General features: G+C 40.4%; 1 long non-coding RNA gene and 1 other non-coding gene across 9 annotated transcripts in view; one reads left to right on the top strand and one right to left on the bottom strand.

Annotated features, from left to right (window-relative positions):
- The window catches only part of LOC105747526 (uncharacterized), a 195,093-nt gene that overhangs the window by 154,937 nt on the left and 13,967 nt on the right, over positions 1-26,189 (top strand). For 6 of the 8 annotated variants that reach the window (XR_009184146.1, XR_009184145.1, XR_011647805.1 and 3 more), the window contains one exon: positions 24,601-24,734. This is a non-coding gene — a long non-coding RNA (uncharacterized lncRNA). Of the gene's footprint in view, positions 1-1,519; positions 1,638-24,600; positions 24,735-26,189 lie in introns of all 8 variants that reach the window. The other 2 variants (XR_011647806.1, XR_011647807.1) reach the window with 1 other exon arrangement.
- Positions 16,292-16,353, bottom strand: LOC131276954 (U7 small nuclear RNA). Its single transcript, XR_009184169.1, has one exon. It is a non-coding gene; the product is annotated as a U7 small nuclear RNA (small nuclear RNA).

Below are 26,189 nucleotides of genomic sequence, written 5' to 3'. Positions count from 1 at the left end.
GTTTACATTCATCTCTCCCTGCCCTGGGCCTAGCACAGGGTCACATATACAGTCATCACTCACTCACCATTTAATAGAGTGTAAAGAGTGGAGAACAGTGCCTGGTGCTTGGCTCTTTCCACCATGTGTACAGTGACTCTCCTGGCAGGGGAGGGGCTTCCAGACTCACATTTGCAGCACTTAGATATAGTTGAAACTTGTCAGGGGCTTTGAGGTCAGCCCAACTTGGGTGGAATTTTGACTCTTGTGAATTCATACTCACAGTGGTATGCCTAAAGTCAGACTGCTTCCCTATACTTAGATCCTGATATATGCTTGGTGGTCACTTCAGGGAAAGTACTTGAGATCTTTATGCCTATCCCTCATCTGTAAAATGGTGATAATAAAACATCCCTAATTTTTAGACTTTGTTGTATAATTAAAATCTAATTTTAGCTTGTCTGCCTCCCCATATAGCCTCCTTCCATCCCTATTCGTCTGAAAGGAGAGTGATGGACTCAGTGGGTCCTATGCTTATTTTAAGATAAATCGTCTAGGAATATGTCATATCTTAGACATATGCATTTCAGTGTTTACAGTGCAGAGGTGACTTTTCATCCCTTGTTCACTCTGGTCCTAGGGCCTTGATGTCAGACACACACTCTATAGGTGAGCTGTGATTTGTCTAAACTTAATTAAAAGTAAAAATAATCACCAGCTTCATAACACTTAATATATCCCATGTATTTTATTGTGTGTAGTACTGATGACCCAACGCATTCCACAGTCCGAGTCCCCTCCCCTGGGCCCACTGTCTTGGGCCTCCACCTGTCTCTCCCCCTCCCCAGGGCCCTCTTCACCCCAGGCTCCCCATCTACCAATCCCTTCCCCCAGGCCCCTTTTACCCTGGGCACCCCACCTTTCCTTTCCCTGGATCCACTATATCACGAGCTCTCATCTCTTAAAGTCTTAAACACATTTTTAATATTTATGGGTCAGGTTTCTACTCAGGTTCCATCTGTTGTGCTGCTTTCCCCACCCCATTAGCTGAGACATCAGAAACTTGAAAGAGTTAATCCTGCCTTCATCTGTCTCCAATTCTACAAGTCAATGGCTTCTCTATACTCGATTTACAGAAGATAGATAAATTATGTAAAAGAACCAGGTTTTATTTATAAAAGATCTGGAAGACTGACAAGGAAAATGGGAAGGGCAGGAGGTACCTGTGGGCAGCAGTGGGCTCTGCCAGCTCCACATCTGGAGGGGACGGGCCAAGGGCTCCTCTCCTATCCGAGTAATCTGACTGCTGGGATCCTACCAGATGACAGCACAAACCCTCAACTTGAGGAGCAAAACTGCAGGAAACACAGAGGAAATGGAAACCTTTGTCTGTGGGGCTCCAGCTAGCTCTAGGAGTGAAGAGAACAGGGTCTATTTATGTAACATTTTTAAACTGGGCAACCCCAGATCCAGCCTGCAGGAAAGTGGACAAGGGTGCTTCTTGAGGTTCCCTGCCTCAGGCCAATATTTGCCTCTTTAGACCCTGAGATGGTGGAAGCCCACCTGGAGAGGAGTGAATGGGCTGAGGGCCCACCAGTTCTGTCTTCTGCAAAGCCCTAACTCATAATGAGAGAACCCTGAAGGCCAAGCTGCTCTTGGTAAGTTTGGTGGGAATAAAGGTTGGGATGGACATGCATGGAAATGCAACAGGCCTCTGAGAGGTTCTGGACCCTCCACTGGAGGTAAGGGGGCCCTGCCAGGGCAGGCCCCTGGGTATTAGGCAGCATGTAGGGGCATCAGTGCCTCCAAACACAGGGATACTCTTAGGGGTGCTGGCCCCTATGTTGGCCATAGGGTGCTCTGGCTCCAGATTCCCACAGCTTCAGGCCTCATATTACCCCACAGTGATTCGTGGTGTGGGGGGCCCCACTCCTTTCTGCTCTTACACTGAGTGCATCAATGTTGGAGCTCACATCTGTGACCTCCACTTGGCTCCCAAAACTCTTAGGTGCTGCTAAAACCCCCAACCTGGAGACGACTGGGGTGGTGCTGCCAAATGTTGAGCATCGCTGCCTCATGTTGGGCTTGAATTGGTCACAGCAACAGGGCATGGTGGTGGCTGCAAAGCCAGAGGCACTGACTGTGTCAGAGAACACTGCGGGGGTGGACCCAAAGACCAGCTGGAGCCTGGCGTGGCTGTCCAAGGTGGAACTTATGTGTATCATTCCCCTAAAGCGCCACACAGTTGTGCGGTGCTGACCGGGGTTGGCTAGCCATGAGGAGAGGTTGAATTGGGAGCTGCGAGGTTTGCAAACTGAAAACGGTTAGAGCTGATGGCTCCATGAGGCTGCCCACCAGGAACTCCAAATAGAGATGGTGGGTGGCTCTAGGGGTAAAGGGGAGTTTACACTTCGGGGTAGGGCTGCAGAAGCCAAGTGTGTGCAGGCTGAGGCAGTGCTGCCACTGTGTATGTCTGAAGGGCCTGGTCAGATGGGAAGGTAGTCATACTGCAGCCAGCAGGAGGTCCACAGAGCAGTAGGGGTGAAGGGATGTGGTATTCATCAGGGTCCCCCAAAGTTTGGAAGAAGGTGGGAAGCCAAGCCTGCAGGTGTCCTGGTTGAGGGGTTGGAAGTGGTATAGAAACAACCCTTGGAAGGCCCTTGGAGTGAGGGTCCCCGGGCGAGGTGGTGGGAGGGGTGGCCATGAGGAGGAGTCAGGAGAGACCACACACACCGGGATCACTGACCCCATTCTGAATATGATGGGATAACTGGGGAGGGAGGAGGTGCTGGGAGCTGTGGGGAAGGCAGAACCGGCATCAGCTGCAGCCATCACAGAGACTCGGGGAGGCAGAGGAACTCCTCTCTTCCCTTTCAGGTCTCCCCGAAATGGGTTTTACCATGAAGGAGGAGGACCCTCGGCAGCAGCTGCAGGAGCAGGCTCTGGGCTTCTCCTTTCACAGTTCCCACCTCCTGTGGGGCCGGGATCCAGGGCAGAGGAGGGCCTAGCACACAGCCCAGTCTGGTTGGTATCTGATGATGGGGTGGCAGCAGGGCTCAGCGAGGTGAAAGAGGCTGAGGGGAGAGGTGTGCCAGCACGTCAGGTGGGGCTGGGACAGTGAGGAGAGGACGGGTCTGCTGAGCAGCATTTCTTCTGAGGCAAAGGACCCACCGAGGTGGCCACTGCAGTGGATCCCAGGATGAGCCCTGGGCCTGGGGAGTCCTTCCCACACCTCCTCAGGTGTGAATTATTGTGGGACACTGCAGGGGCAGCTGGTGGAGGAGCAGGCCAGGGAAAGTACAGGAAGGTTGTGAGGTGCTGCATTCCGGGGTCCCTCAGTCTTGCCACCCGGGGAACTGTTGAATCATCAGTGCACTGCTTCCTTCTCCTGGGTCTAGATCCTCAGCAGCGACTCAGTACCCTAGCTGGGGTATGTGTGTGTGTGTGCACACATGATGTCAGCCTCAGGTGGGCCCCTCACCTGTGTGACAGCAGAGAAATCTCATGTTAATGGTGCCTGGAACTATCAGATGTGGATGGGCCATCTCTTAACTTCTTTCTGCTCTGAGGTGACTGGAAGCCTGATTAATCTGGATCTTTCTCGGGGTTATCATGGAGGCTGAGGAGATAGGAAGATGCCCATCCTCACTCACATTCTCTGTGTATCTGTAGAGCGGCTGGGAGACAGACAGGGCTGGACCTCTCGCTTTCTCAGGGGCAGCAAACCTGGAATGGAGCTCTCTGAGTTCCTGACAGCATTTCCTATGTGCATGGTTCAGAAAGATCCAGGAGTTCTGGGTGGAGCTGCTTTCTCTGCCTTTGGAAGGGAATTTTCTCTTAAGGCCCAGGTCTGGGCAGGAGGGAGGCCAGGCCTCCCCTGACCCTCAAAGGCCTAATGCAGACTCTGCACTCCCAGAGCCATCGGAGCCCTTTTTTCATTGTCCTGAGAGGTCTTTTGCCTTGTGAGGAGCACATCTTGCCCAGGAAACTGCACCTCTAGAGTTAGGAATGCCTGAGAATTCAAACTAGGGGGCCATGAAATGGAAAGTCATAGGTAGGTTCCTCCAAGAAACCCAGACACCAGTGACGACAACAACAAGAAACTCTGTTTCTACTTCAGGGACATCATTTGTTTGGCATTGGTTAGAATTCCATTTGGCCACTAGAATTAGCACACGTTGTCAACCATAGCTATTTATGTTCTCTTTGTTTTTTGTTTTATGAACTTTTATTTCTGAGTACTTAGTATTGATTTAGAAATAAAGTTCTGTGCCTTAAAGTAAAAAAAAAAAAAGTCATCCTCTAGCCAATAGAAATGAATATTTTTGTTCACATAAAAACCCTTTGTGCCACTCTTTTAGCTGCTTAATCGTATCTCCTAGCTAAAGGCCAGTCTGGTTCTCCAGTTTTTTTTACTTTGTTTGGAATTGTTCACAGTGGGTGCTCTGGGGATAACTTCTCACATACTAATCAGTTAATGCTTTAACAGTAGATGCCTCATAGTTATATAGAGTATTTAAACCCTACTCTTGGTTATAATTGTCATATGCATTCCATGTACATGCAGTTTGGCCATCTACCCCCAAAATCGTCCAATTTCTGCTCACTATTCATTCGTATATTGAATTTCTGTTCCTGAGTGTGATGGCATTGGACTCAGATGTGAACTTTCTACATAAGCCTCTTCTATCACTTTTACTGAACCTGTGGTTAGCACTGGGGTTGGTGTAGGCCCTGGAGACTTCAATCTCTGAACTGGCCATGTTCCAGCCAGGCCCTGAGCAGAGTTGCAGTTCCTACTCTCCAGTTTGTTGGACTTGCACAGGTTGTTGGACTTGTACACGTTGGCTAACAGGACGGTAAAGATGATCAAGCACCATACCAGGGAACTGAGAGTGCCTACAACTCCAAGCAAGAGAATCGCATCCATCAACCATGTGGGATCTAAGCCCCATCTCAATAGAGTGGTGGAGTGGACATCACCAACCCAGGGTCCAACAAGAGAGAGGATTAAATATGGATTAGTGTGGACTTACTGGTATTCTACTATAGAACTATTGTGACTAGTAATGGAAGAAACTGTAGCATTTATCTGGAGAAAGTGGCCACTGTAGTTGATGAGAGCAGGGAGAGGAAAGAAGTGATGTGATGTGATGTGGGGGCATTTTTGGGACTTGGAGTTATCCTAAATGATATTGCTGAGACAGATGCTGGACATTATATACCCTGCCATAACCCACTGAATGTACTGGGGAAGAGTGTAAACTTCAATGTAAACTATAATCCACGCAGTACAGCAGTGCTCCAAAATGTATTCACCAAATGCAGTGAATGTGCCCCAATGATGAAAGAGGTTGTTGATGTGGGAGGAGTTGGGGGAGTGGGTTGTGGGGTGTGTGGGAACCTCATTTTTAATGTAACATTTATGGTCATCTGTGTATCTTTAAGAAAAACAATTTAATTTAAAAAAATTAACAGTTGTGAAATACATTATCATATATACCCAAGATACTCACCATCTCTGGTCCTGAAGTCCGAAGTTGTCCTCTTATAATTATTTCTCTTCTATCTGAAGATGTTCCTTTCACACCTTTGTAGAGCAAGTTGTCAAGTGATGAATTTATATTTCTCTGTCCTCTCCATCTGTCTTCTTTTTTGTCTTCAATCCTGGGACAGATTTTGCTGTATGTAGTATTCTGGGTTGATTTTTTTTAATTTCAGCACTTTAAAGATCCTGTTTTACCCTCTTCTGACGTCTTACTGGACCTGAGGAAAAATGACAGACCTTCAAATTGTTATTCTCCTATAATGTGTCATTTTTCTTAGGTTCCTTTCAGAATTTTTCATCTTTGATTATCAGCTGTTCTTTTCAAATGATGTTTCAGTGTGTGATTTTCTTAGCTTCTCCAGTCTGTGTGTCACAAGGTTGGGTAGTGTTCAGTCTGTCTTAGCCCATATTTATTGTGAACCATTCTTCTCCCTTCAGCATTTAGCATGAATGTTAACTGTCCTACAGCTTTCTGATGTTCTATTATTTTTTTAAGATTTTTTATTTCTCTCTCCCTTTCCCCTCCCCCCAGTTGTCTGCTCTCTGTGTCCATTCGCTGTGTGTTCTTCTGTGACTGCTTCTATCCTTATCAGCGGCACCAGGAATCTGTTTTGTTGTTGTTGTTGTTGTTGTTTTCTCTTTTTTTCTTTATTTTTTTAATGTTACATTCAAAAAATATGAGGTCCCTGTATACACCCTACCCCTTGCACCCCTCTCCTCCCCCCATAACAATCTCCTCCATCATCATGAGACATTCATTGCACTTGGTGAATACATCTCTGAGCACCACTGCACCTCATGGTCAACGGTCCACACCATAGCCCACACTCTCCCACAGTCCACCCAGTGGACCATGGGAGGACATAGAATGTCTGGTAACTGTCCCCACAGCACCACCCAGGACAACTCCAAGTTCCGAAAATGCCCCCACATCACATCTCTTCCACTTGCTACCCCCAGCAGCCACCATGGCCACTTTCTCCACACCAATGCCACATTTCTTAAATCACAATAGTTCATGAATAGAATATCAGTAAGACCACTCTAATCCATACTTTATTCCTCCTTTATGTGGACCCTGGAATGGTTCTGTCCACTCCACATCTATATCTAGAGGGGGCTTAGATTCCACATGGATGCTGGATACAATTCTCCTGCTTTCAGTTGTAGGCATTTTGGCTCCCTGGTGTGGTGGTTGACCTTCTTCACCTCCATGTTAGCTGAGTGGGGTAAGTCCAATAAACTAGAGTGTAGGAGTTGCAAGTCCATTGAGGCTCAGGGCCTGGCTATCACATGGTCAGTCCAGAGATTCAGGTCCCCTGGGTATACATTGAACCCCAGTGCCAACTACAGATCCAGTAAAGTAACAGGAGAGGCTTATGGACAAAGATCATATCTGAGTCCAGCTCCATCACACAGAAACACAAACTCCAAAGTAGGACCAACTGACATGGCACTGAACTCCATCTGCCATGACCTTAGAACCTGTGGGTCTCTGTAGCCCTCAGGAGAACCAGTATGTGGGATTGTATCTGCTTTATCTGTCTGTGGGACTCTTCTGAGGTATGCATAAGGGCTACCCCTCTGATAACCTCCCGGCTCTTTTTGGAGACTCATAGCCTTATAAACTCATTTGTCCTTTCCATTTCCCCCTTTTATTCAGGTCAAAAAGCATTTTTAACTCCTGGTATTATATGTAGACTGAGATATTCTGCTGGTCTGAGTTGACCCTTTTATTCAAGGTCATTTTCTAGTTACATCATCAGCTGGTATTTGGTAGTAATCCCTCAGTGCCAGGGAGTCATGACCCACACTAGGGGGAAGGCAATGCATTTACATGCTGAGTATGGCTTCGAGACTGGCCACATTTGAGCAACATGGAGGCTCTCAAGAGGTAACTCTTAGGCACCCTGCAGCTCTAGGCCTTGTTCTTATTTCAGGTGCACAGGCTCACAAGCATAGTTATTAGTATCAAGGGCTCATTGTTGGACCTTCCTTCTTTTTTGGTCTTTGCCATTGCACTTGGGGGATTGTTGCTGTTCCTTTAGGGACTGTGATAGAGCTCCCCTGGCTAGGAACTCAGCACTCCCTCTGTTGTTGTTTTTAATTGTAACCACTATGAAAATATTTTTATGTACCCTGGATATATGCCCTGGAGAACTCCCTACCAACCATGTGTCCCCTGTCAAAAACATCCCACACCGGTATTCCTCCCCTGCCATTGTTGAACTTCTCTGTGATCCAAAACATCTTCAAAAATGAAGCCCAATATATTGCCAGGTTCCATTAATAGTAAAATGGAATATAGTGATGGGTTTAAAGGTTAGATATAGAATACATATTAATTTAGAAAAATTAAGGTAAAAATAATTTGAGATATCAAAAAATTAAGAGATGCAATAGCTTTGATTTTCATGTTTTGCCTTCCATCACTGCAATAAGTGTTGTCCTGTATGCAAATTGGCAAGGCAACTTCTTCCATCTTTTTCTCAGTGTCTATGTCCATTCTTTTTTTTTCTTAATTATTAAGCTTGTCTTCATAAAAGTTTCATATATACAATATACAGTACTCCCAGATATCCAACATAAAAGCTTTTTCCCTTCCTCAGCAATAATCTTTTTACATATTTATATTTACTGAAACTGTTGTACAGATATTGAGACAATAGCTTTCAAACAAGGTAACATTTGGGTTTACACTGTGGTTTATATTTTAGACTATACAATTCTCTAAATTTTTAGTTATCTTATGTTTTATGTTATGATTTACATTTTAGCCTATCAGCCCCTATACATTTTTGGTGTAATTTAACATGTCTTATATCCATCCTTGTGTAATATTGTGGAACACTTCTATTGCCCACACAATTACATTGATTCCATCTATTCAATACCTCTTTCCCCCTCCCCTCAGGGCCTACAATGACAGTCAATCCTCATTGCTTCAAGGGCCATGTTCAGAGATACTTGCATCAATGTTGAGGGCTTGACATGCTCGACTGCCCTAACACACTGGGAGCCACCATTTCTCTCAAGAGATACAATTCCCTCTATTTGAGAATATCAGTCCTCCCCAGGATGTGGGTATACCTTCATTCTTATTATATGGGTCTCTATCCAATGATATAATCAACTATGACAAAATGAGCACTCACACACTCCCTAGAAGCCTGTCCTGTGTCAGATTATCCCCTTTAAGCATCTAAAACAAGTACCCTTCCTTATTATATTTTTGAAAAAGTTTTCTCAGCATTATGCTCTCAACCAAATCTCTGACAATCTCCTATGTTCATATGTTTGTCCACTCTCCCCCCAATTTCTTGGGCAATATTACCAATCCTCCTATCCCTGGCACCCCTCAACCCCGCAGAGCCCCCATTTTATCCCTTCCCTGTACAAATACTCCTGTACAAATACTGACCTCCAGCTTATCATAGATTTCATCCATGTAGGTGTCAGCTTACATCCTTCCTCTACCCCCAATTTCCTGTAAGTCTATCATCCAATCTCTAGCTCTCTGAAGCAGCTTGGTTTACTTATTTCATATCATGAGGTCATGTAGTATTTGTCCTTCAATGCCTGGGTTGCTTCGCTCAACATAAGGTTCTCAAGATTCATCCATGTTATCACATGTGTTTGTAGTATATTCATTCTTGAAGCTGAGTAGTATTCCATTGTATGTATATACCACATTTTATTGATCCATTCATCTGTTGATGGGCATTTGGGTTGATTCCTACTTCTGGCAATAGTGAACAATGCTGCTATGAACATTGGTGTTCATATATTGGTTTGTGTCCTTGTTTTCAGTTCTACTGGGCATATACACAGCAGTGGAATTGCTGGGTCATATGGCAAATCTATAGCTAGTTTTTTGAGAAACTGTCCTCCAGAATGATTAGATCCTTCTGCATTCCCACCAGCAGTGGATGAGTGTTCCCATTTTTCCACATCATCTCCAGCATTTGCAGTCTTCTGTTTTTTTCATAGCTGCCAATCTTATCGGAGTGAGATGGTATCTCATTGTAGTTTTCATTTGAATTGCCCTAATAGCTGGAGATTTGGAGCATTTTTTCATGTGCTTTATAGCCATTTGTATTTCTTCTTTGGAGAAGTGTCTGTTTAAATCTTTGCCCATTTTTAAAATGGGTTGTTTATCTTTTTATTTTCAAGATACAGGAGTTCTTTATATATATAGGTTATAAGTCTCCTATCAGATACATGGTTACCAAATATTTTCTCCCATTGTGTAGGTTCTCTTTTCACTTTCTTGACAAACTCCTTTCAGGTGCAGAAGGCTTTAATTTTGAGGAAGTCCCATTTATCTATTTGTTCCTTTGTTGCTCGTGCTTTGGGTGTGAAGTTCATGAAGCCATTTCCTATTACAAGGTCCTGTAGATGGTTCCCAGCATTGCTTTCCAAAGTCTTTATGGGCTTACCTCTTATTTTTATGTCTTTATGAGTTGGTAATCCTCTTTCACTCTTTTACAAATGGATATCCAGTTCTCCAGGCACCATATTTTTCTTTTTTATTTATTTGTTTATTTATTTACTTACTTAATTTCTCTCCCTTCCTCCCCCCCCCCCCCCCAAGTAATTGTTCTGTCTATTTGCTGCTTCTTTGTCCGCTTCTATTGTTTTCAGTGGCACGGGAATCTGTGTTTCTTGTTGTTGAGTCATTTTGTTGTGTCAGCTCTCCGTGTGTGCGGCGCCATTCCTGAGCAGGCTGCACTTTCATGCTGGGCGGCTCTCCTTACAGGGTGCACTCCGTGTGCATGGGGCTCCCCTACATGGGAGACAACCCTCTGTAGCACGGCACTCCTTGTGCACATCAGCACTGTGCATGGGCCAGCATGGGCCAGGTCCACACGGGTCAAGGATGCCCAGGGTTTGAACTGCGGACTCCCACATGGTAGACGGATGCCCTAACCACTGGTCCAAGTCGGCCACCGAGGCACCATTTGTTGAAGATGCCATTCTTTCCCAGTTGAGAAGGTTTGGTGGCCTTATCGACTCTTATATGACTATATATATGAGGATCTATATCAGAACTCTCAATTTGGTTCAATTGGTCAGTGTGTCTATCCTTGTGCCAATACCATGCTGTTTTCACTACTGTAGCTTTGTAGTATGTTTTAAAGTCAGGTAGTGTGATTCCTCCCATTTCATTTTTTTTTTTCAATATGTCTTTGGCTATTTGGGGCCTCTTTCCTTTCCAAATAAATTTCATAGCTAGTTTTTATAGTTCATTAAAAATGCTGTGTTGATTTTTATTAGGAATGCATTGAATCTGTAGTTGTGTTTTGGTAGGATAGACATCATAATAATATTTCGTCTTCCTATCCATGAACAGGGAGTATTCTTCCATTTATTTAGGTCTTCTTTGATTTCCTTGAACAGTGTTGTGTAGTCTCTGTGTATAAGTTTTTTACATCATTAGTTAAATTTATTCCTAGGTACTTTATTTTTTTTATTTACTCTTGTAAATGGTATTCCTTGATTCCCTCCTGAGCTTTCTCATTATTGGTGTAGAGAAATGCCAGTGATTTTTGTGCAGTGATCTTATAACCTGCGACTTTACTAAACTCATTTATGAGTTCTAGAAGTTTTCTTGTAGATTTCTCAAGGTTTTCTATGTAGAGGATCATGTCATCTGTAAATAATGAAATTTTGACTTCTTCTTTTCCTATTTGGATGCCTTTTATATCTGGTTCTTGCCTCAGTGCTCAAGCAAGTACTTCTAAGACAATGTTAAATAGAAGAGGTGATAGTGGACATCCTTGTCTTGTTCCTGATCTTAGAAGAAAAGAATTTAGGATTTCACCATTGGAAATGATGTTGGCTGTGGGTTTTTCATATATACGCTTTATCATGTTCAGAAAATTTCCTTGTATTCCGATCTTTTGCAGTGTTTTTACCAAGAAAGGGTGCTGTATTTTGTCAAATACTTTTTCTGCATCTATAGATATAATCATGGGAATTTTTCCCTTCACTCTGTTTATATGGTGTATTACATTGATTGATTTTCTTATGTCGAACCATCCTTGCATACCCAGAATGAATCCCACTTGGTCATGGTGTATAATTCTTTTAAGGTGTTGTTGAATACAGTTAGCAAGTATTTTGTTGAGGAGTTTTGCGTCTAGGTTCATTAGAGAAATTGGTCTGTAATTTTCCTTTCTTGTGGTGTCTTTGTTTGGCTTTGGTACTAGGGTACTGTTGGCATCATAGAATGAGTTAGGCAATGTTCCTTCTGTTTCGATTTTTTGGAAGAGTTTCAGCAGGATTGGTGTTAGTTCTTTCCGAAATGTTTTGTAGAATTCACCTGTGAAGCCGTCTGGCCCTGGGCTCTTCTTATTTGGTAGGTTTTTAATGACCGATTCTATCTCTTTACTTGTGATTGGTTTGTTGAGATCATCAATTTCTTCTTTCATCAATATAGGCTGCTTATATGTTTCTAGAAATTTGTCCATTTCCTCTGAATTGTCATTTTTATTGGAATGTAGTTTTTAAAAGTGTCCTCTTATGATAGTCTTTATTTCTGTAGGGTGAGTGGTGATATCTCCTTTCTCATTTCTTATTTTGAGTATTTGCATCTTCTCTTTTTCTTTGTTAGTCTAGCTCAGGGTTTGTCGATTTTTTTGATCTTCTCAAAGAACCAGTTCTTGGTTTTGTTTATCTTTTCAGGTGCTTTCTTATTTTCTATTTCATTTAGTTCTGCTCTTATCTTTGTTATTTCTTTCTTTCTTCTTCCTGTTGGGTTACTTTGTTGTTTTTTTTACCTAATTCCTTCAAATGTGCAGTTATTTCTTCAATTTTAGCTCTTCTGTTTTGATGTATGAATTTATGGCTATAAATTTCACTCTCAGTACTGCTTTTGCTGCATCCCACTAGTTTTGGTATGTTGTGTTACCATTTTCATTAGTTTCAAGGTAGTTATTAATTTCTTTGGAGATTTCCTCTTTGACCTACTCTTTTTCTAACTGTTTGCTGTTTAATTTTCATATCTTGGTGTGAAATCTGGGCCTGTGGCCCTTGTAGATTTCCAGCTTTGCTCCACTGTGATCAGAGAAATTATTTTGTATAATTTTCGATCTTTCTGAATTCATTAAGCCTCTCTTTCTGGCCTAGCATATGGTCTATCTTAGAGAATGACCCATGTGCACTTGAGAAAAATGTATATCCTGCTGTATTCAGGTGTAATGATCTGTATATGTCTATTAGGTCTAGCTCCTCTAATATACTGTACAAAGTTTTTGTTTCATTATTGATTCTCTTTTGAGATATTCTGTCCCAAAGTTGATAGTGGTTTATTAAAGCCCCCCACTATAATTGTGAGGCATCTATTCTTTTACTTAGTTTTTCCAGTGTTTGCCTCGTGTATTTGGAGGTACCCTTGTTAGGAGCATAAATATTTATGATTGTTCATTCTTCTTGAAAGATTATCCCTTTCATTTATATGTAGTATCCATATTTGTCTCTCACAACTATTTTGCATTTAAAGTCTATTTTTTCTGATACTAATATAGCTACTTCTGCCTTTTTTTGGTTATTGTTTGCTTGTAAGATTGTTTTCCAGCCATTCACTTTCAACCTCCTTGAATCCCTGGGTCTTGGATGTGTTTCTTGTAGGCAGCATATAGATGGGTCATATTTCCTTATCCAATCTTCCAGTCTTAATCTTTTGATAGGTGAGTTTAATCCATTGACATTCAGTGTTATTACTTTCAAGGAATTATTTATGTTAGCCGTATTTTCTTTGGACTTGTGTTTTTCAACTTTGCTTGGTTTTTTTTTCTTCTCTTTTTATTGTTTTTGTTGCTCTTACACTCTCTTCCAACTCTGCCTCTCTTGTTTTTTTCTTTCTTCCTGCAGAACTCCTTTTAGTATTTCTTCAAGGGTAGGGTTCTTGTTGGCATAGTCTTTTAATTTCTGTTTATCTGTGAATATTTTGAACTCTCCCTCATTTTTGAATGCTAGCTTAGCTGGGTAGAGTATTCTTGGTTGGAAATTTTTTTCTTTTAGTGCCTTGACTATATCATACCACTGTCTTCTTGCCTCCATGGTTTCAGATGAGAAATCAGCACTTCATCTTATGGGACCTCCTTTTATGTGATAGCTCCCTTTCCTCTTGCTGCTTTTAGAATTTTCTCTTTGTCTTGAGCATTGGATAATTTGACAAGTATATGTCTTGGGGTAGGCCTGTTGTGATTTATAGTGTTTGGGTGCATTGTGCTTCCTGGTCATGTATGTCCATCTCCCTCAGTAAATTTTGGGAGTTTTCAGCCATTATTCCCTCCAACACCTCTTCTGTCCCCTTTCCCTTATCTTCTTCTTCTGGGATGCCTATAATATGTATGTTTGTGTGTTTTACATTGTCATTCAGGTCCCTAAGTCTCAGCTGGATTTTTTGTATCTTTTTATCAATCAGTTCTACTGTTTGATTTCAGATATACTGTCTTCCACGTCAATAATTCTCTCCTCTGCCTCTTCTAATATGCTATTTGCTGAGAGTATATTTTTGATTTCTTGAACTGTGGTGTTCATCACCATCCATCTGTTATCTCTTTGTGTATGACTGAAATTTCTTCTGTATTCTCTCCAAGTGTTTTCTTCATATTGTTAATCTTTTCCTTTACATCATTAAGTTGGTCTCTAATATATGTTTTGAGAGCTTTAATTACTTCTCTGATGTTCTGCTCCTCTTCCTCGTTTTTAATTTGTTCACTGGATTTGGCCATGTTTTCCTGAGTATTGGTTTGGTTTGTAGTTTTTTTTGCTATCTGGTCATCATTTTATCTTGATGGGTTTAATCAGTTCCTTAGCTTCTTTGTCAAGTGTTGGGGATTAATTAGTTGTTGTTCATGTGTGTTATGTCTTCTCTTTGTCACTTTGTTCTTCTTACTCTATTTTCTTGTTGCTGGCTAAGTTCACTTTGAGGGAAAATATAAGGGCCAGGGAAAGCAAAATGAGTAAGAAAAGAAAATGTGTAAAGTAGTATTGGTAATAAATGTTAACAGAGCAACAATGTGGGATCTGGGAGAATGGATATTAAACTCATGTAAGTTGTGTAGAGTTATAGCAGTAAGTAGAGTACCTATAATGAGACAGTCAACTGCATATTGGGTGGAATGTAGTAAATTAAATGGCCAGTGGTCACATGAGAGAGAAAATAGAGAAAACAAAAGAAAATAATGTCAAGAGTGAATAAAAGACAGAAAACAGAACAAAGGTATTAGAAATAAAAAGTCAGACAATTTGGGGGCCAAAGAAAGGGAGGTGGAATATAAGAGAAACAGTAGATGATGGAGGATAGAAAGATGTGGAGGAAAGGGGATAGTGTTGGTGGCCAAAATCAATACACAGAGAAAAGAGGAAATGGAGGATGAGGAAACACAGGAAATGTGAAGTACTGCCTCTAGCACCTATTATATAAAGAAAATACCAATACCATGCTGTTTTCACCGTATACCTTGGTAATGTGATTTAAAGTCCATAAGTGAGAGTCCTCCAACTTCACTCTCCTTTTTTAAGGTGTTTCTGGTATTCATGATCCCTTACCCTTCCTAATAAATTTGATAATCATGCTTTCCACTTATTTTTTAAATGCTGGTGTAAGTTTTTATCAGAATTGCACTCAATCTGTATATCAATTTGAGTAGAAATGACATCTTAATCATATTTAGTCTTCTAACACATGAGCATGGCATGTTCTTCCAATTATTTAGGTCTTTTAAAATTTCTTTCAACAATGATTTGTAGTTTTAAGAATACAAGTAAGTGCTTTACAGTGTTTGTCAATTTGATTCCTAAATATTGGTGTTTGATCTGTCATATTTTATTTTCACCACTCTTTGACACTTTTGTTTACTTTTCTGATACACTTTTCATTTGTAGACTCTCTTATAAGCCTCTCTCCTGTTTAGTCTTTTCAGGCTGTCACATACCTTTTAATATTTCTTGCAAAGCTGGTCCCCTGGTTATAAACTCTCTCAATTTCTGTTTATCTGTGAATTCTAAACTCCCCCTCAATTTTAAAAGACAATCTTGCTGGGTATAAGATTCTTGGCTCAAAAATTTCCCTTGCAGCTTCTTAAATATGTCATACCAATGTGGTTGTTGTTTTTTTAAAAAACACCCAGTTTATTAATGGGAACTTAACTCTATTCTTATGTATGGGGAATGTGGGATGCAGATGTGGCTCATGTGATAGGGCCTCTGCCTACCATATGGGAAGACCCAGGTTCAGTCCCTGGGGTCTGTTGGTGAACAAGAAGAGAAAGTGTGCCTTCATGGCAAACCAGTGCCCATATGGTGAGCCCATTGCCTGCATGCTGTGCCATGTGCACATGTGGGTGCCCACTTGGCAAGCCAAGTGTCCATGTGGTGTGCTGAGTGCCTTCCCAGCGAGCCAGTGCCGACGTGGTGACCAAATACCCACATGGTGAGGCAGTGCCTGTGCAAGTGAGTCATATCCCAAGATCATGAAGCAATAAAAGACAAGGAGATAGTCAAGGTGAAGCACTGCAGAGACCAGGAACTGAGGTGGCACAATTGACAGGGAATCTCTCTTCACATCAGAGTTCCTCAGGATGAAATCCTGGTGAATCCTAAACAGGAAAGATGAGAAGAGAAGACAAGAAAGAGAAATAGACACAGATTATCACAAAGATAAAAAAGAAATAGAGACAGATTATCACACAGCAGTAACAGCAGGGTGGAGGAGGGGAAGAAAAAACTAGTATAAAAAAATATGGGGAATGTGAGGGCCTTCCAGCAAGAGCCAGAAGACCTACTAGGCAAATTCTCAAAGAGCTGTAACACTGTCTTCTTGCCTCCATGAAAACTCTGCACTTAATCTTATTGGGTATCTCTTATGTTATGCGTTGCTTTTCTCTTGTTGCTCTCAGAATTCTGTCTTTGGCATTTGACATTTTGATTAATATGTCTTGGTGTTAGTCTGATTGGATTTATTCATATGGGACTATGTTGTGCTTCTTGGACATGGATATCCATGTCCTTCAATTGGGTTTCAAAATTTTCTACCATTATTTCTTCAACTATTCCTTCTGCCCTTTTCCCCTTCTCTTCTCCTTCTTGGGCCCCCTTTACACATATGTTTGCACATCTCTTGTTGTCATTTAGTTCTCTGATACCTTGTTCAATTTTTTCCACTCTTTTCCATCTGTTCTTTTTTACATTTGCTTTTAGAGGCTATTTCTTCAAGCCCACCAATCCTTTCTTTATCCTCCTCAAATCTGCTGTTATATAACTCCAGTGTATTTTTAATTTCATTTATTGTACCTTTCATTCCCATAAGCTCTCCTATTTTTCTGTGTATGCTTTCACATTCTTCTTTGTGCTTGTCCAGTGTTATCTTAATATACTTAATCTCTTCAGCCATCTCATTGCATTTCTTAAGGAGATTTGTTGGAACACCTATGATTAGTTGTCTCTATTGGAGATTTGGACCTGAAGGATATGGGGGATGAAAGAAAGAGAAAAAGAGAGAGTGAAACAAAGAGAGAAAGAACGAGAAAGAGCTGGGATCAGGGGGTCTGCGAGTAATGACTCCTCAGACAACTTTATTTTCTACATGTGGCATTATATATACTCAAACTGTCGAGATAACAAGCAGTGTAACTACACATTAACAAGACTCGTAAATTAAAGAACTTATCTCAAAGTACAGAGATTTAGTATTCCTTTCAAACTACAAAGTGCATTTGCTTGTATTTCTCTCTGCCCCGGACAGCTCTGTCCTGTTGACTCAAAAGGCTTAATTGCTGCATTCCTATGTTAAAAGCATAGCCATGGAAACAGCACGTCTCCCTTTGTGAGACCACCATGCCTCAGTTTCCAACAGTCTCATGGATTGTTCTTTTTTTTCTTTTAAGGAGGTACCAGGGATTGAACCTGGGGCCTTGTACATGGGAAACAGGTACTCAACCACTGAGCTACGCCAGCCCCCCCCCCCCCCCCCCCCCCCCAGTTTCCAACAGTCTCAACTCCTTTATGTCATCTGGAGGCTTACCTGTGCCATATCTTCCTGATTCTTGGGATGGATTGCAGTTTTTGTTGGTGTCTTGGCATTTGGCTTACTATGTGTATTTATTCTGGGCATGTTTCTCTCTTTAGTTTAGGGCTTTCTTGCCTTTTCTCCCTTGCAGGTTGTGTAGTAAGAACCAAGGGTATAGTTGGTGTTGAACGCTGTAGAGACTCAAACTGCCCTTTCTTTGCCAGGCACTGATAAATCTCCTTCCAGCTTTCTCCTTTACATGTTTGGATAGTGTCACAGCTGTGTGGAATGATCCACATTGTGCAGGCCTAGACTGTGGTCACCCAAAGAGACTGACATAGCTTAAAGTCCCTTTCTCCCTGCCTAGGCAGGGATGGAACTGCAGGTGTGAGCAACAAGCTATGGTGTGCATGTGCAAAATGACCATAGTTGCCCCGGTAGACTTCCCACTCTTCAGTCTGCCAGCTGAATGTACCTGCACTTACCCTGAGAGGCCCACCAGCTTCCTCCCTGCTGGAGGTGGAGCTGATGCCTAGGCTAGGGATGCAGGTTGATCTGGGTGAAAGAAGCCAGTCCCTATGATCACTATGATTTTCAGCCAGCCCAGCTTCCCCTCATGCTGGGGACAGAGTCAAAATGGTGTCCACTGGTCTCTTTCTGACTTGGACAGGTTCACACTTTACCCAGCCAGATTTACAGATTTAGGTGAAATCGGTGGCCAATCATCTCTTCCTTCTCTGTTTTTTGGGAAATGGAGCTTCCAAATCCAGAATAGTTCCAGAGGCATCCAGAGAAGAATGATTACAGGCCTCTGAGGCATGGCCTGTATTTTCCTGGAGAGGCTGGTGTAGGGCCCCCCAGCTTCCTCCCTGCTGGAGGTGGGGCTGGCGCTTTGCCTAGAGCTGCAATCTGATATGGATGGAAAGAAGCCTGTCCCTACCAGCACTGTGAATTTCCCCTTGTGCCAGAAGCAGAGTTAAAATAGTGGCTACCAGCCTCTATCTGACTTGGACAGGTTCAAATTTTAGCCATTCTAAAGATTCTACTTTAGACTGCCTAATTTACTAATCATTATCTGAAGCTGGTGCCAAATCTTCTCTTCCTCCCCCATTTTTGGGAAGTGGAGCTTCTGATTCCAGCTGAGGAATAGCTCCTGAGGTGTCTTGTGCTGTCTGTGGAGGATGGCCACTGCCTTCCAGGGCGTGGAATGCTCTACTTAGGAATCTTCTCTGCAGATAGGCAGTCTCATCCTTCCCTTCTTTCAGGGATGTTGCAGGATGCTCTTCTGGTCTCCTGGATCCCCCAGACAGGTGCTTTAGATACCTTTGTGTGCTTACCAACTGTTCTGTAGCTGAGCTGACTCTGGGAGCTCCTTACTCTGCTACCATCTTGCTGGTTCTTGAATTTTAGATGTTTTATATCTAGATCTAAAGTTTCCTTTTACATCTTTTTGTTGTTTATTTGTTGTAAACTATCTTTCCTTTCATTCCAAGAGTATCTACCTTTCTCATTGTGCAGAGACTTCATAACTGCTTTGTCTGATCATTCCTTCTCTGGTTCATTTGGAACTGTATCTGCTGATCATTTATTGCCCTGTGTTGGAGATTTGGACCTGAAGGGTATCGGGAATGAAAGAAACAGAAAAGGGAGAAGGAAACAAAGAGAAAGAATGAGAGAGCTGGGATCAGGAGGTCTGCTAGTAATGACTCCTCAGACAACTTTATTGTTCACAAAGGGCTCTATATATACCCCAGTCCACATGGGTAGAAGCAGCAACATGCAGTTAATCATCAGCATTACTCATAGTCTAAGGAATTAAAAAAATCTTACCTCAAGGTACAAAGTTTAAGTGTTCTATTTACTACACAAATATCTGCTCATTTTTTCTTTCAGCCTCTTACAGCTTCATCCTGTTTGCCGGGAACTCTTAGTTACCACATTCCTTAGATTGCAAGTGTAGCCATGGGGACAGCACGTCTCTCCTTGGGAGGCCACTGTGCCTCAGTTTCCAACATCTCCCCCTTATTTTTTGTCGAGGTGACTGTTCCTGTCTTAGCTTGCCCTCTTCTGAGAGTCTTGCCCATCATTGACTACCGGCCAAGCTCTTCAACTTGGGGAATTTATTGAAGTGCTTTTGCTAGCACCAGATTATTCACATGTCCCATGGCTGTTACACTTTGCAATTTTCTTCGAAAGCACTGTCTGGCACAGGCGAGAATCATGAGCAACAGAACAAATATGATTAACCTTATTCCTAAAGCTGACAGGAAATGCTGTGATTTCCACCAATTACCTGGGTTAAATTTTGTAATATGTGAAATCATATCTGAGAAAATATCCTTATCATTGGATACATGAATTTGATTTTAAGACATTTCTAATGTTTTTCTTTGTAATTCCATTATTTCCAGAGAGATATTACTTTTATGGCCTAATAAATGATTCTTAATTTTTTCCATTCTATATCTGATGAATTATATGCAGAGTCATATGGAAATTACTTTCATTCCAATCACACCTCAATCCACTTAAGTTTAAACTATACAATTCATTTCTAATATGCAAAACAGCAGATTCTAAATCATTAACCCGATTATTTAACTGTTTATCAAAGTACTCTTGGCTATGCTACAAATCACTAGCATTTTTATGCCAATCATGCATGTATTGTTGAGTCTGTACTTTCACGTAAAGCTACCATAGCAGTAGCAGCAGCTGCAATGATTCCAATTAGTCCCAAAATGCTTATAATAAGCAGTCCAATAAAGCATTTAGTCCATTTCAAGAATTCTTGACTTTCAGAAGACGACTGCCAAATCTGGGTTATTCTCACCAGTATCCAGATGCATTTTTTTCTTCTGGCTATCACTGTTGTTTCTTCATCGATGTTTGCCTTTTCAGTGGAGCCACTTTGCCTTTTCTCGGGTTTCAGTGGTAGGACCCTGGATCTTCACAAAAGCATCTGCATCAACCATCCTAAATGGGACGTTGTGGAGTGGGTGGGGACATGACAGTCACCTGTTATTACTAGCAGGTATCCTGGATGTTTTTTCATAATCTGAGCGTGATTTGCAACAGTCTATCATTTCTGTTTTGTTTTTAGTATTTGCAGTCCACCCCTGGATAGGCATGGCAGTCTTTAGAGTGACCAGACACTATTGGGTTAAGTCTTTCACTTTTAGCAGGACCTCTTATGCTGCACACAATTGCCTTTTTTATATTTTGCTTTTGACTCTTCTCAGAATTGTGATTAAAATCCAAGGGTTACTTGTTTAGAATTTTGCTCTTGCCACAAACTCTGCCCAAAGCCAATATGGGTGCTTGCTACATCCAATTCATAGGCTAAGTTATTGTCCACAATTTACCTTCCTTTTATTATTATTAAAAGCAGCTTCCTGGAGGCTTTCCTACTTCCATGAAGGACATTTCTCAATTAATACATACAGTGGGTTTTAACATTTGAGCTAAATGAGAGATGAATGATTTTTAGCACTTCAACATTATTACAAACTCTATTAACATGAGAAAACATTGCATTCCATCAGTTATAACAAGAGGGCATAATTTCATCCCACCCAACCAAACCACATTTAGGAATTTGATAGAGCAGCAGGGAATTTGCCACCTGTCCCAATTGTTTGCTTAGTTCAGGCTCTTAAGATAGTGTCTCTGATGGGTTTTTTTATTCTGAAAAAAGGGTTACTGGTTAACATAATGTCATCAGTAGAGTTTCAGCCACTAATTTTTTCTATGCAGATAGATTATTATCACCATGCCAGGACAGATGGTTGGGCTATGCACACAGCCTTGGGGAGGCACTGCAAAAGTCCATTGTTGACTTTTCTACAGGTAGGAGAATGCAGGCTGGCTTGACTTGCCTAAGGAAATACTAAAGAAAGTCTTACCATGTTTTAAAACAAAGTGATAACACAGCTGGACATAACTTTTTGCAACAAACTAGCAATATTTGTGACTGCTGCATACTACAATGTTGTTACTTCAATTTATGATAAGTTTCTGTGGCACACACCTTTTTATAATAATTAACACCATAATTAACTATATTATACTTCTGTTTAATATTATGCTGAAATATTGGTAAATTTATACACTCTTAAGTACTCATTTGAAACTTTTACTCATACAACTTTATTTAAAAGAGGGTTAAAAAAATCCTGTTAATTTTATAACACTTTTAAACACCTTCTATTTAACTTATATTAAATGAACTTAATTATTGCTTTAATTTTTCTTTCAAGGTAAAAGAACAAATCTCTTGTAATTAGTTTGGAATAAAAAGAAAGTAGATTTAACCATTATTTTCCTTTAAAAGAGATAAGACCTTTTCTTCCTCAAACACTGAGGAAATGATGAGGTTAAAGCACAAGAAGCTATTTTGATAAAACGGACTTTCTTTGCATACTAATTATGAGGATAGAAACTTTTCATAAACTTTTACCAAAACAAATGATTTGAGAGACTTTGAAAAAGGACAGTTTTTATCTTTGCATTAATATACGACTTGATATTAAACCTTTTAAAACTTTATAGACAGACCCATTAAATTTTATTTAACTTTAATCATAAAATTTTTTTTCCACAAACCTTCTACACTTTCAATATTCATTCAGGTTTTGACCCACATTTTACTCTTTCCCAATAATCAATCATTTTATCTTAGGACAAAATTATTACTATTATTTTTAATAATAAAAACACATTCTATATATTCCACATACTAAGTTACCAGGCAAACTTCTTACAACCTATAATTGCCATCAACACTAAACAAGCTTGTTAAAATAATTAACTTTTTTTCACTTTAAATACTTAGTAGCATGTAGTACTGAAACAGTTTCCTAGAAGCAAATTGGCAGGGGAGGCTGGCCACCAACAAGTTTTCCTGTTATAAAATTACCTTTTATTATTAGTATTGTCATTTCAGGTTTTTTTTAATAATGACTTTTTGGAATTAGCCACTTAAATACCTTAATTTAAATAATGCTTCATTAAACTTCTTATAATTATTTATAACCATATAGACTATAACTATATTATTTTAAGACAAATTTTACCTTCACAGAACACAATCCCTTACTTAAAGTTACCACAATACCTTCTATAACTTGCAACATGCATTTAAGTTCCAGGAGTTTACGAAAATTAGCCATTCTATTGTAGGACAAAAACACACCTTTTAGAAAAAACATTAAATTTCTGTCAGCATTCCCACAAACTTAACCTTTTTTTTTTTTAAAGATTTATTTATTTATTTAATTTCCCCCCCTCCCCTGGTTGTCTGTTCTCTGTGTCTTTTTGCTGCGTCTTGTTTCTTTGTCTGCTTCTGTTGTCGTCAGCAGCACGGGAAGTGTGGGCGGCGCCATTCCTGGGCAGGCTGCACTTTCTTTTGCACTGGGCGGCTTTCCTCACGGGCGCACTCCTTGGGCATGGGGCTCCCCCACGCGGGGGACACCCTTGCGTGGCACAGCACTCCTTGCACGCATCAGCACTGTGCATGGGCCAGCTCCACACGGGTCAAGGAGGCCCGGGGTTTGAACCGCGGACCTCCCATATGGTAGACGGACGCCCTAACCACTGGGCCAAAGTCCGTTTCCCTTAACCTTTTTTAATATTCATTTAAGTTTTACATCCTTCATTTTATCCTGTGAAGAAAAATATTCCTTTCAATCTAGGCAAGAATAACCTTTTATGAAAAGACTTACAGTAATTTTGTTAATCAAGACTTACAATTTTTATAGTTGTAGAGATCTTATTAACATTTAAACATGTATTAATATGAGCACTTATTTAATTTTTGGCCATTTGAATAGAGCTCTTTTGAAATTTTTTAACTTATTAATTTAATTTATATTAGCATCCGGAGGTATCAAAATATACACTGACATTGAACAGACAGACAAGCACAAAACAATTACAACACATTAACAGAAACATACAGTTTACAATAGACTCATAATTCTTACTTTCTTGGCATTGCTGCTTTTAAGTTCTCTGTTATATCACATCTTAGATTGTACTTTTTAAAATTTATTCTGGAATCCATGTTGCCTGTAACATTCAAGCTTGTGCTTGGAACATTTTTATTAGTTATCAGCAATCAGTTAAGATAACTTGAGCAGCATAAATGTAGTTAAGTTCTTATTTAGCAGTTTAGACAGACCATTAACACACATTTTTGGATTATTACTCTGTAAGACTATATTGAGCACCTCAAGCTCCTGTTCTTGTTCTTATTTACTTTCTTTCAGATTTACTTATGGGCTAAAGCTGCTGCTATTTGGTGGCATAAGGCCCATACTGATAATGGAATGAATTCCTTTTTTTTTTTTTTTTTTTTTGATATGCCCTTCATAAAGCTTTCATTACACATCTCCACTGTTTCAAATTTAAAATGTTACGTCCCTGAGGCTGAAGCCAGCAACAATGCTTTTGTATTAAAGCTAACAATTCTAGTAATTTATAGCTTTTTACAGGCACCCCATTAACTTTCCCTAATGCAAATGAATAATGCTTCCACACGTCCCATTTGATTACCCATTACCCCGGTGACTTCGCGGAAAATGTTACTTACTTTAAAGAAGACTTGAGTCACTCTGCTTTGGATGTCACACGACCCTCGACGAGGTCTTTTCTGCGGTTTCTGATACTGATTTGGAAGACTCACTAACTTCTTTGGGCCCCACATTGGGTGCCAGATGTTGGAGATTTGGACCCGAAGGGTATCGGGAATGAAAGAAAGAGAAAAGGGAGAAGGAAACAAAGAGAAAGAATGAGAGAGCTGGAATTAGGGGGTCTGTGAGTAATGACTCCTCAGACAACTTTATTGTTCACAAGGGGCTAATGACTCCTCCGACAACTTTGTTGTTCACAAGGAGCTCTATATATACCCCAGTCCACATGGGTAGAAGCAGCAACATGCAGTTAATCATCAGCATTACTCATAGTCTAAGGAATTAAAAAATCTTATCTCAAGGTACAAAGTTTAAGTGTTCTATTTACTACACAAATGTTATGTGCTCATTTTTTCTTTCAGCCTCTCACAGCTTCATCCTGTTTGCTGGGAACTCTCAATTACCACATTCCTTAAATTGCAAGTGTAGCCATGGAGACAGCACGTCTCTCCTGGAGAAGCCACTGTGCCTCAGTTTCCAACACCCTGGAGATCAGGTTTTTCTAGTTCTTTATATATCATGTTTTATTATATTGGATGATGTCCTGGTGGCATGTGCTTGTTATATAGTTGTAGACTTCCAAGAGATTGATTTACTAGTTGGGGCCTCTTGTCATTCCATATGAATTTGAGGATCAACTTTTTCAATTTCTACAAAAAAATGCTGTAGAGATTTTGAGAAGTATTGGATTTAATCTGTGGATCACTTTAGGTAATACTGATATTGTAACAATATTAAATCTGAAAGATGGGTGTCACATCTTGCCATTTAATTAGGTCTTTAGTTTCTTTCAGTAGTGTTTTGTAGTTTTCAGTGTACAGGTTATTCATCTCTTTGGTTAAATTTATTCTCAGGTGTTTTTTCCTTTTAGATGATATAGTGAATGGAATTGTTTTTAATATATTTTTTGTTCTTTTAGGAGATACATAGACTATACAAAATTTTACACAAAATTATAAGGGGTATCCAAATGCCCTACTCCCCATACCTTCCACCCTTCCTCACATTTAACAGCTTCTTTCATTAGTGTGGTACATTCACTGCAATTGATGAACACATTTGAAGCATTGCCACTATGCATGGTTTATAGTTAGCATTTAGTTTAGACTCTTTCCCACTCAATTCTGTAGGTTATGGCAGGATATATAATGTCCTGTATCTGTTATTGCAGTGTCATTCAGGACAATTCCATGCCCCCCAAAAGACCCCATATTACACCTCCTTTTCTCTCTCCCTACCTTCTGCTCCTCTAGTGACCACTATTTCCACGACTGATATAATTTCTTCCATTGCTTGAATACCAATATGTCTATAGTAGAATACCAGTAAGTCCCTCTATTCCATATTTTATTCCCCAATCCTGAAGATTCTGGGATGGCAATGATGACCACTCGACTTATAATTGAGAGGAGGCTTCAATCCTATATGGCCAGTGATCTGGAGAGTAGGTGTTGTAATTAATGGAATTGTTTTTGTTTTTTTTTTTAATTTTTAAAAAAATTTATTGAAGTGTATCACTCATACATAAACATACATAAACAACAAATGTATATTAATAGTTATGAACTTACAGAAGAAACATATATAACATCATACAGGACTCCTACACTTCACCCTACCACCAATATCTTGAATTCTTGTTAAACATTTTCAAGTAATGATTCAAGAGCCTCCTCAAAATATTTCTACTAATGAAAGTATTTTTCCCCTAACCCACCCTATTTTATCTTTATGTCATTTATATATGAACATACGTAAACAATAATTGTGTAGTAAAAAATTGTTAACATACAAAGCAAACGTGTAACATTATACCAGGGTCCCATATATCGACCCTCCATCAATACCTTGCATTGTTGTGAGATATTTGTTATAGTTTATGAAAGAATATTTTCAAAATCTTACTATTTATTATAGTCCTTTTCTTACATTTGGTAGATTTTCCCCCAAA

This window comes from Dasypus novemcinctus, chromosome 30 (assembly GCF_030445035.2).
Source record: "Dasypus novemcinctus isolate mDasNov1 chromosome 30, mDasNov1.1.hap2, whole genome shotgun sequence".
Taxonomy (NCBI): domain Eukaryota; kingdom Metazoa; phylum Chordata; class Mammalia; order Cingulata; family Dasypodidae; genus Dasypus; species Dasypus novemcinctus.
This window is presented reverse-complemented; position numbering and strand designations above follow the sequence as displayed.